This window comes from Oryctolagus cuniculus, chromosome 1, assembly GCF_051225735.1.
Source record: "Oryctolagus cuniculus isolate XC-2025 breed Fujian yellow rabbit chromosome 1, ASM5122573v1, whole genome shotgun sequence".
NCBI classification, from domain to species: domain Eukaryota; kingdom Metazoa; phylum Chordata; class Mammalia; order Lagomorpha; family Leporidae; genus Oryctolagus; species Oryctolagus cuniculus.
The window spans coordinates 17,157,410-17,169,175 of record NC_142867.1 but is presented as its reverse complement, the minus strand read 5'-3'; the positions used below and the strand labels follow the sequence as shown (position 1 = coordinate 17,169,175).

Sequence of the window (11,766 nt, the reverse complement as noted above, 5' to 3'; positions counted from 1 at the left end):
AAGTATGATTAAATTAAATGTGTCTTAGGGACTGGTGCTGTGGCTTAGCAGGTAAAGCACTGTCTGAGGTTCTGGCAACCCTTGTGGGTGCTGGTTGGAGTCCTGGCTGCTTTACTTGTGATGCAGCTCCCTGCTAATGGGCATGGGAAAGCAGTGGAAGATGGTCCAAATGCTTGGCCACTGCGCTCACATGCAACCCAATTCCTGGCTCCTGGCTTCGTGCTTGCCATTTAGGGAGTGAACCATAGAATGCCTGATGCCTCTCTGTCTCTCCCCTTCTGGATCTGCATCTCTGCCTTTCAAATAAGTGAATAAATCTTCTATAAATGTATCATAAAAGTTTTCCACTGAGCCTTCGTATTCTTTTTATAATATTTTCTGCATTTGGTTTATTGATCCTTGTTTGGTCTGCATTTTCCCTTCTAAGATTTCTGACAATTCACTAATTCTATATACATCTGTTTCAAACCGGCTGTAAATTCCAACCATTGAGTTCTTAATTTCATTAGTATATATTTTGTAGTTGTTAATTAAGAAATTTTATTAATAATTCACATTGTGATATAATTACTGCTACACACTCAGCTTAATATTAAATGCTCATTCTTCATTGTCTGGATCATCTATATATATTTTCACTGCTCTTTCCTTTCAACAAGGCTTCTGTTATTTTTTTATCTGAATGTTAGATATAGAAACACAACTATATGGACAATTTAAGACATTAATTTTCTTCTTCAAGAGAGAATTTCCTGTGTTTCTCGTTATCAAGTATCACTGGAGAAGTATGGAATTCCAACTAACCCTAGTGTAGTGAAGAAATTAGGTGATTCAAACTGAGTTTGAGTTATTATGAGGAGTGTTCTGTTTTAAACCTCACCTGCTTGAAGAAAAAAGCCCTTTATGGTCTCAAAATGAAAGCCTGGTGTTTAGAAAGGACATTTCATTTGTTTTTGGTAAACTTTGAATTTCATTTGTTGCTCCTCAGTAAAGCATCTACCAAGGGTTCCACTCAGCTTTCTCTCATGTCTTTAGAATTATTATGAATCTTTATAGAAATGATATTCCAAATGCGGAGTTTGGCTCTTTGGCTTTGGTTCAAAATATCCATTTCACTCATTTTTAGTTCCTTAATGGTTTCAAGCACATTTAATTTACCTTTTTTCTGGATTTTTTGAGAAGTATTACATATTTTGCACTTTTAGTGTATCAGAGAGTTTCTTAGAATCAAAGACATATTTTTGATTCTTTTACCAATTAAATCATAGAAGAGGCATGGTGCTTATATATGTTCTTTTATGTTAAAGGTAATGCGTATCTCATTTGAGTTTCTGGATTTAATGTATTTGCTAGGTTGTTTGAAGATGTGAATGTTTAGCAGAATGCTAGCCAAGATGAGGATTTAAATACATTTATATATATACCCATATGTGTTGGATATTTATTTATATGTTTATGTCAGTACTGAAGTCTTTCCTGACACAGAAGATCCAGTATCTAACTGAACATATGATGAAATACAGATACTCATGGGAGTCAGTGGCAACCTACGATAAATAACACTGGAATCCCTTTGGCACTTTTTCATTGGTGGAAAAACAATTTCTTTCTTATAAGAAAGTTTTGAATTTATTTATGTTGGATTGATATTAAAGGATATAATAATAGAAGGAAGATTATTATGGTTCTATTGATACAGATCCAGGCCTTGATGAAAGGCCTCCACCCGAGGGTAACTACACAACTATGATTATTTCTCTTTTCAAGTTAGAAAAGCAGTGTCTGTAACTTCTTCCATTCCAAGGCTCTCTGCCTCTGAGTCTCAGGGATTCGTGCGCAGAGTGACGTTGTTCTTTGTGTGTGGTCTGTGTGGGTGAGGGAAACGTCCTCCTGCATTCTGACTTAAATATTATCTGCAAATGTTCTCCACTACCAAGTCTATGTGAATGGAGTCTTCTTACTCCTGGTTGAGATACATCCTGTCACAGGTAATGATATTTATATGTAAGAAAATGGACATTTTAAACTTATGTCCAAAAGGGATTCAGGAATTATCATTCTACTAATCCTTTTATGTTGATTTGTGTCTATGTTTCTTACTAAATTGGCAAAGATCACTTATGATCTAGTACTCATGGTAAAACATTCACATGCACTAATGATAGATATCATTTTTTTGTGATTTTACCAAGTCCTCAGAAGTATTCTGGACACTTTACATGCAATAACACAACAACCCTAGGAATTATATTCTTCTGGTTTACTCATTCCAGAGATGAGGAAATAGGCATAGGCAGGTTTATGAAGCTGTGCCAGGTCTATTGAAGCTGGGATTGCAACACAGTTAGTGTTGCTCTGTATCCTCGCTATCCATCGCTGTGTTATATGCTTCCAAGGATGTCCTCATTAGAGAAAAACAAGAGAAGGTCACTGAAATTACCCCATCTCACTTACCACTGGGCTTCCTTTTTACATTAACTATGATCATGAGCTTGGAAATTGATATTTCTTTACACAAAAATAGGAAAAATTAAAAAATACGTGAGCAGAATATAATAAGGCATAGCTACTGCAACGGTGCCATTGCTAGTTAGGATTCTGAGTTCATATAGCTCAATTCCCTTATTTTTCAACGAGCAAACTGAGACAGGCTCATAAATACTTTACAAAATTACTCAACTGCCTTCTTACGTCACTTATCTTGGACTTTTCTCTTCAGTCTTCTGTTTTGTGTAACCCGACCCTGAAATTCTGTGTGAATTCTCTTTGAACCTAAGAAACAATGTGATTTACTTTTTTATTTTATTTACTTTAAATTTATTAATTTTCTTAAAAGTCAGAGTTATATAACGAGAGAAGGAGAGACAGAGAGAGAGAGAGAGAGAAAGAGAGAGAGAAAAGTCTTCAATCTGCTAGTTCTCCCCTATTGGCAATAAGAGCCAGAGCTGGGCTAATCTGAAACCAGGAGCCAGGAGCTTCTTCCAGGTCTTCCATATGGGTGGTGGACAAAGGACTTGGGCCATCTTCTACTGCTTTCCCAGGCCATAGCAGAGAGCTCGATATGAAGTCAAGCAGCCTGATCTTGAACTGGTACCCCTATGGGATGCTGGCACACCAGGTGGTGGCTTTACCTGCTATGCCACAGCGCTGGCCTCAGCATTGTGATTTATATAACTATGCCCCACTAATCCCTGCCTTTTTTCAGTGTATGTTATTTACTCTATCACTACCAAGCTTACCACAAGAGTTTTGAAAAAAAATACTAGCTTATATTTGGTGATAGTTAAGATTTTAATTCAGTTCAGTTAAAACTATTTGTTGTAAATCAGGATAGTGTATTTAAATGTTTGAGCAATTGTGGTATCAGCAAAGATCAATAGACAGAATTATAGTTTCTTAAAAAGCTGACAGAGGGCTGGCATTGTAGTCTAGTGCCTATACTGGCGGTATCCCATATGAATGTCCTGGCTGCTCCTATTCCAATATGGCTCCCTGCTAATGTACCCGAGAAAGCAGTGAGAGAGAGCCTAAGTCCTTTGGCCCATGTACCCATGTGAGAGACTTGGAAGAAGATCCTGGCTCCTGGCTTTTGCTGGCCCAACTCGGACCTCTGTGGCCATTTGGGGAATGAACCAGAGAGGGAACATTGCTCTATCTCTCTCTCCCTATCTCCCTCACTCTCTGTAACCCCAACTCTAAACAAATAAATAAATCATTTTAAAAAAAGCTGACAGAGAATCACACCTGGTGATTGCTGCAGGTAGAAGGTGCTAAGCGATTTTGTAGTATTTTGATACTTTTAGAAGTTCAATTTATTGAATTTTAGTGAGAGACTTATAGAAGATAGATATGCGATAGGACAGATTATAATGTGAAGCTACTGGCCACAAATACTACCAACAAACAACACAGATTCAACTCATTTATTCATTTCTACATATTTTAAATTTATTTTCTAGTCAAAGGCTTAATGCCTCACTGAGCGAGTTCAACAAATAACAAGTAAGGAAAACAGATTCAGAAATGGAATCATTTACCTCCAACCCAAAATCATACCCCACCTGGGTTATAGAATTGTCAAGCAAAGACCACTTGGAGTCTCAAAGAGGAACAGACCAGATGCTTATTAAATGGATCTTGTGTGTAAACCAATGTAGAAGATATAATTAAGACCTGCTGCATGGCCTAATGTCCTCGCAGTCCTGCCCACAATATTATTACAGGTCCTATTCTTCTGAGAATCTATTTTGGAAACAAGCATTTATAGAAGAATCAATGGGACATGGTAATAATGTCACAGAATTCATCCTTCTGGACTTCACTCAGGATCCCACAGGACAAAAGGCACTGTTTGTCCTGTTTTTATTCATCTACATCGGACGATGGTGGGCAACCTGCTCATTGTGATGACCATTGTTTCCAGCCCTTCTCTGGGCTTCGCTGTGCGGGCCAGACGCACCAGTCTAATGTAACCTGAAGGAGAGAGTGGGAATGAAAAGAGGGACAAGGGCGCAGAGAATGGAGCCAAGACAACAAGGGTGATCAAGGCTCATTTATTCCAGTGTCTCGGTGTTATTTATACATAAGAAGCACAAAGAAGCACAAAAGATAACAACATACACAAGCAACTTATCCGGGCTCTGGTAACACAGATAATTTTAACTAAGTGTTCTTGATTAACATCCTCCTTCAGGATGGGATTATGTGACTTTCTTATCCCACGAACTCCACAACCCAGGACTGGCCTTGATTTGTCTAAAGATCGCCTACACTCCACAATGTACTTCTTCCTGGTTTATCTGTCACTCATGGATGCTGTCTATTCCACTGCTGTTTCTCCCAAGTTGATCATAGACCTACTTTGTGATAAGAAGTCAATATCCTTCCCGGCTTACATGGGCCAGCACTTTATAGAACACTTATTTGGTGGTGCTGAGGTCTTCCTGCTGGTGGTGATGGCCTATGACCGCTATGTGGCCATCTGCAAGCCACTGCACTATCTGACCATCATGAACAGATGATGTTGCATCCTTCTGTTGGTGGTGGCCTGGGTTGGAGGGTTTACGCATTCTGTGATTCAACTTGTGTTTGTGTACAGTCTCCCCTTCTGTGGCCCCAATGTCATTGACCACTTCATTTGTGACATGTACCCATTATTGGAACTTGCGTGCACTGACACCTACTTCATAGGTCTCACTGTGGCTGCCAACGGTGGAGCCATCTGTATGATTATCTTTAGTCTTCTCCTAATATCCTACGGCATCATCCTGAACTCTCTTAAAACTCACAGCCAGGAAGGACGGCGCAAGGCCCTGTCCACTTGCAGCTCCCACATCACAGTGGTTGTCCTGTTTTTTTTTTTTTTCCCTGTATTTTCATATATCTCGGACATATTTCCAACTTTCCCATTGATAAATCCATAAGTGTGGTTTTCACCATTGTGACTCCCATATTGAATCCTTTAATATATACCTTGGGGAATTTGGAAATGAAAATGCTATGGCTAATCTCTGGTGTAAAATGTTAACTATTGGTAGAATAAGAACCTGTGTCCCACACAGAACACAGTTGCTCTTAATTCTAGAGCAACTAAGAGGTAGAAAATGCTAAAAATGTGTGATGTAATCAGTTCAGTGGGTGTTTTAGTGATGCTTCTTTGCACATTTTTTAAAAATTTCATTTATTTATTTTCTGACAGGAAGAGTGGACAGTGAGAGAGAGAGAGACAGAGAGAAAGGTCTTCCTTTTCCATTGGTTCACCCCCCACAATGGCCACTGCCGCCGGCACGCTGTGGCCAGTGCACCGCGCTGATCTGAAACCAGGAGCCAGGAGCTTCTCCTGGTCTCCCATGCCGGTTCTGGGCCCAAGCACTTGGGCCATCCTCCACTCCACTCCCGGGCCACAGCAGAGAGCTGGACTGGAAGTGGAACAACCGGGACAGAATCCGGCGCCCTGACCGGGACTAGAACTCAGGGTGCCGGCGCCGCAGGCGGAGGATTAGCGTACTGAGCCAGGGCGCTGGCCAGGGATGCTTCTTTGTATAGCAATTCTTCAAAGAAGTAGAATAAATTATCCTTTCATATGAGAATCAATGTCATAGATAAATTCTAGAGGACAAATAAAATGCATACAGTTGTTCCATTATAAGTTAAAAAAAAACTATATCTTATAACTTAATTTTTATTGGTGCATATTGAAATGGGATTTTTTTTATAAGTTTTTTTTTTTTTTGACAGGCAGAATGGACAGTGAGAGAGAGAGACAGAGAGAAAGGTCTTCCTTTGTGTTGGTTCACCCTCCATTGGCAGCTGGACAGGTGCACTGCGCTGATCTGAAGACAGAAGCCAGGTGCTTATCCGGGTCTCCCATAGGGTGCAGGTCCCAAGGACTTGGGCCATCCTCCACTGCACTCCCGGGCCGCAGCAGAGAGCTGGCCTGGAAGTGGGGCTACCAGGACAGAATCCAGTGCCCCGACCGGGACTAGAACCCGGTGTGCTGGCGCTGCAAGGTGGAGGATTAGGCTATTGAGCTGCGGCGCCGGCCTTGAAATGGGATTTAGAAGTGTTTTTTTTTTTTTTCTATAGTATTACCCTAATTAATGAGGATGAAATTTGACTAAGAAATGTCTCTGGAACCAAAACAATGATTTTAAGATTTTAGGTGCAATATTCTATCAGTACAGTATATTTCTGTAGCTGCATTATGCTTTTTATTTAAGATTACATCCATGTTCAATTATTATGCACTTCAAGTTCAGGATATTTGGTGACAAATAACACTGTGGTTGGTTAAGTCACGGTTAGTGAATATTTCTCTTGGATGGGATAAGGCGGATGATGAAGACAGATTCAATTTCCTGATGACAGGGTGGATACTTTGGATTGCAAAGCCATACCAATCCCAGTTGTACTATATTTTTGTGACTTTCCTCACTAGTTTCTGTGTGCATGTTTTGCAATCTTTGAAGAATAATAAAGCTTCTTATTTTGCTTTCATGATGCTGAAGATGTGAGTAAATCATGTATTATTTCACATAAGAGGTGCATTCCCTAAAACTTATGTTCAACTTAGTTATGGACTTGTTATGTAAATTATGTGTTTTTTTGCAATTTTATGGAAAAAGCAAAATTTTTCCACAGTCGGTAGCCATCTTGGAACATCACAAATCAGATTAAATTGCTTTTATTGTAATATGAGACATCAATTATCCTTTGTAAATATTCATGTTTCTAGCTGAAAGAAATTATTTTATGTTAAGTAGAATGTTGACATGTTTATTTTTATAGATAATTGTATTTCCCCCTAAAGCTTCCAGTAATGTATAACAGTGCCATCACTCCTCATCCTCGTCTAGTATTGTGAGATGTTTGACATTTTTGTGAATATAATGGATGTGAGCCTTTGATTTCTCCAGTGATTCCATTGGCAAACCTTACTGCTACTGAACATTACCTTATTCTAATATGTCTGTTGGACATTCATTTTTTTCAACATTCTAGGAAATGTATATCCATGTACTTGCAGCAGGTTTTAAGAACAACCTCTTACCATTATTATTAATTTCTTGGACTTCTTTAGAAATCCTCTGTGCTAACACTTTATTGTTTATGTGTATCAGAAAGTTTTCTTCATTAGTGATTTTTTCTATGCAATTATCTCATTAGATTGACAGGAGCTTCTTTCTTGATCTTTATTTTTATAATCCTGTAAATTTGTTTTATAAATTGACATAAAATTTACCTATGTGTGATGTACTAAATGATACATTAAAATATGTATATATGCTGGAATGTTAAAATTGATGAGTTTACATATGTTATTACTTCACATTGTTGTAATTTATTTGTTGAAAAATCACAATCTACTCTCATAGCCATTTTAAAGAATATAATACATTGTTATTAACCAAAATCACCATGTTGTATAATCAATTTCTTGAATTTACTACTCCTAACTGATATTTTGTGTCCTTTGTCTAACTTCCTTTCAGTCCTTGGTTTCTACCATTCTGGATTCCACATATAAGTGAAGTCATGTGGTAATTTAATTGTTTTTATGTGCCAGGCTTATTTCATTTAACATAATGTTCTTAACTTCATTTATGGATGATATTCCATAGATTTTTCCCCCTTTTCTCGTTCTTTTTTTTTTTTTTTTTTTTTTTTGAGAGGCAGAGTGGACAGTGAGAGAGAGAGACAGAGAGAAAGGTCTTCCTTTTCCATTGGTTCACCCCCCAATGGCCACTGTGGTCAGCTCGCTCCGGCCAGTGCACCACACTGATCCGAAGCCAGGAGCCAGGTGTTTCTCCTGGTCTCCATGCGAGTGCAGGGTCCAAAGTCTTGGCCATCCTCCACTGCACTCCTGGGCCACAGCAGAGAGCTGGCCTGGAAGAGGGGCAACCAGGACAGAATCCGGTGTCCCGACTGGGACTAGAACCCTGTGTGCCGGCACCGCAGGCAGAGGAATAGCCTATTGAGCTGCAGTGCCGGCCTCTCGCTCATTTTTTTTTTTTTTTTAATTTCATTTTATTCAAAAGGTATGTGTGGGAGCAAACTGTTGAAATCTTTACTTAATGTATGCTAAACTGATCTTCTGTATATAAAGAGAATCGAAAATGAATCTTGATGTGAATGGAAGGAGAGAGGGAGTGGGAAAGGGGAGGGTTGCAGGTGGGAGGGACGTTATGGGGGGGAAGCCATTGTAATCCATAAGCTGTACTTAGGAAATTTATATTCATTAAATAAAAGTTAAAAAAAATAAAAAAAAATAAACGTTGCAAATCCTTCTAAAAAAAAAGGCAAAGAAATAGTGAGCTAGAGATAGAGAGAGATGGTGAGGGATTTTCTATGCCCTGCTTCAACAGCTGGCCAGACAGAAGGCAGGAGCCGAAAACAACTCAGGTCCATGAGTGACTGGCAGGGTTCCAGGTACATGAGCCATCACTGCTGCCTCCCAAGCTGCACATTAGCAAGAAACTGCAACAGAAGTGGATCTGAGACTCAAACTCAAGCACTCCAATATAGGGTACAGGCTTCCTGAGGATTGTCTTACCTGCTGTGCCAAACACCTGACTCTTGTTCAAAAGACTAAAAGTATCCCACTGAATATATGCTACACATTTTCTTCTACCATTCATCTGTTGTGGACATTGAGTTTGACTCCATATTTTGGCTACTGTGAATAATGCAGATTTATAGACGTGCAGATATCTTTCTGATTTCATCTTACTGATTTCATGCCATCTGGAGATTCTAAATCTATATATCCATAGGGAGGTATATGGGGTCATAGTTTTAATTTTTGAGAAGTTTCCATAGTGATTTCCATAATGTACATTCCCATCAACAGTAAGCGAAGGTTCTCTTTTCTCACATCTTCAAAACTACTCATTCTTTCTTCCTTTTGTCCTTTCTCCTTCCTCTTCCTCCTCTTCTCCTCCTTCTCCTTCTCCTTCTCCCCCTTTCCTCCTCCTGCTCCTTCTTTTCTTTCTCTCTCCCTCCCTCTCTCCCTCCCTTGCTCCCACTCCTTCTTTGTCGATAACAGCCATTCAGACAAGTTCTTACGTACTATGTTACTGTGGTTTTTAAAATTACTTTGGAGCAAGCATTGTAGCACAGCAGGTTAAACCACAGCACTGCTTGTGATGTCGATATCTGATATTGAAATCCTGGGATTAAGTCACCTCTCCTCTGCTTCTGAGCCAGTTTCCTGATGACACACATTCCGGTAGGTAGCAGATGATTGCTCAAGTAATTGAGCTCCTACAACACAAGTGGAATTCTGGGATGGAATTCTAGTCTCCTGACTTTGGCCTGATCCTACCCAGGCTGTTGCAGGCCTTTGTGGAGTGAACCAGTAGGGGGACGGTTCTCTCTCTCTCTCTCATTGTCTCTCTCTCTTATCCTGGCTTCTGCCTGGCCCAGCCCTGCCTGGCTTTTGTGACCATCTGGAAAGTAAACCAGTGGATGAAAGATCTCTCTTTGTCTCCCTCCAACTCTGTAACACTTTCAAATGAATAAATAAATTTAATAAAATGAATTGACAATAAACGAAAGGGTATGATTTCAGAGTCAGTTTTGTTTTATGGATTCATGTTTTGAATCTTATGTCAGTATTGCATTATTATGATCTGTAGATATTCTGGACATTACACAACATGAATCTTTAGCCTTATTTTTTTCATCATATCTGTTACAGGAACTGTTAGGGAACCATACATGGAGAAAGTAACTGTAGCGCTGTTTGAAAGAAAGTAACTGCAGTGATGTTTGAAAGAAAGTAATTGTGCAGTAGCGCAGCTTGAAAGAAAAGTAGAGAAGTAGTCCCTCTAGCTCCTAAGATTTGAAAAGAGATGGCCTAACTAGAGGGACTAACCACAAACCACAAACTGTCATTGCCATGACTATGGGACCCTGGGAGGTTGGAATGTGGGCGGGGCTAGCCTCTAGAAACTGTATATAAGGGGACCCTCAGAGGCTGTAACCAGAGGTTGCTCAGCCTCTCTCCCTGGTCCTTAGCGCCTAGTGCCCACAGCAGTAGGCTTGAGCGATCTCTCCTCCTAGTCACCTAGAGTACTAGTAAAGTGTGTTTAGCTTGACTTTCCTCAGTCTCCTCGACTCTTCCTTCTTGGTAACCCAGCCAGTTCCTGAAGGGGGAGATCCTGAAGGAACAAAGACATTTTCTTGCAGAAACGCAGAGATTTATCAAGTTAAATATCATTCATACAATATTATTACTAACATGTATGTCCATACTCAAATAATGTGCTACATATGTGCTTCTATAGAGCATAGTCCAGTGTCAAATCCAGGATCATGCATTGAATTGTGGTTGTTTTGTCTCTCTATTTTAACCTGGAATAGTACTTCAACTTCTTCATTGAATTTTTGTTACATTAACATTTGGAGGAGTATCTCCTGGTGGATTTGTTGAACATATCTTGATGAAAACCTGATGATTCTCTTAGTATGAAACTAAAGTAAAGCTTAAATGGTGGGTATGGTATAACATGACACATTTTTGTCTGGCTCTAATTACTGATTGAATTAAAGGCACAGATGCTCAACCCATTGATCTTGATTTGGACATCTTCGAGGTCATTTCCACATCAGAATTTCCTATTAGCTTTTGGTGCATCCACATCAGTTTCTCTGTGTCCACAGCAATTCCTACTGCTCTTTTACATGCTTCGCTCCTTAGGACACACACCAATAAATCATCTGCATATGGAGCTCTGTCAGGAATGATTTCTTCTGCAACTGAACCCAAGACATTTTGTAAAAATTTTCATTTTTCTTGATTCTTTTGGAGGGGTTTCCGTTGAAATGTTATATGCTTCACTTTCTGATTTCTTCCTGCTGTAACTATCTGTGCATGGAGTGTTACTGATTTTTGTATTCTGTTCATTTTCAAATCTCACAGTAAGGCTCTTAGAAAGACAAAGTGAGTCAAAGGCTTTTGGAATCTCAAGGTTTTTAGTTTGTAAATATTCTTTGTTATTTTCATCATAGCCAAATATTCCTGTAATACTTTGAGGAGAAAGAGGGAGAGACACGCTCCCATCTTCTGGGTTACACCCCAAATACCCACAAGGCCAGAGCTCTCCCATGTGAGTGGAAAGAACCCAATTAATTGAGCCATCACTGCTGGTCCCCGGAGTCTTCAATGGAAGGAACCTGGATTCAAGAGCTGGAAATGGGAACAAGATCCAGTTGGTCTCACAGAGGAGGGAGAAGTCATTAAGACTAGGCTAAGTGTGTACTCCC

The 11,766-nt window shown here is 39.6% G+C and overlaps 1 pseudogene; it reads left to right on the top strand.

Moving 5' to 3' along the window:
* Positions 1-4,275: 4,275 nt before the first annotated feature.
* Positions 4,276-5,610, top strand: LOC127486531 (olfactory receptor 4A5-like; annotated as a pseudogene).
* The last annotated feature ends 6,156 nt before the right edge of the window (positions 5,611-11,766 follow it).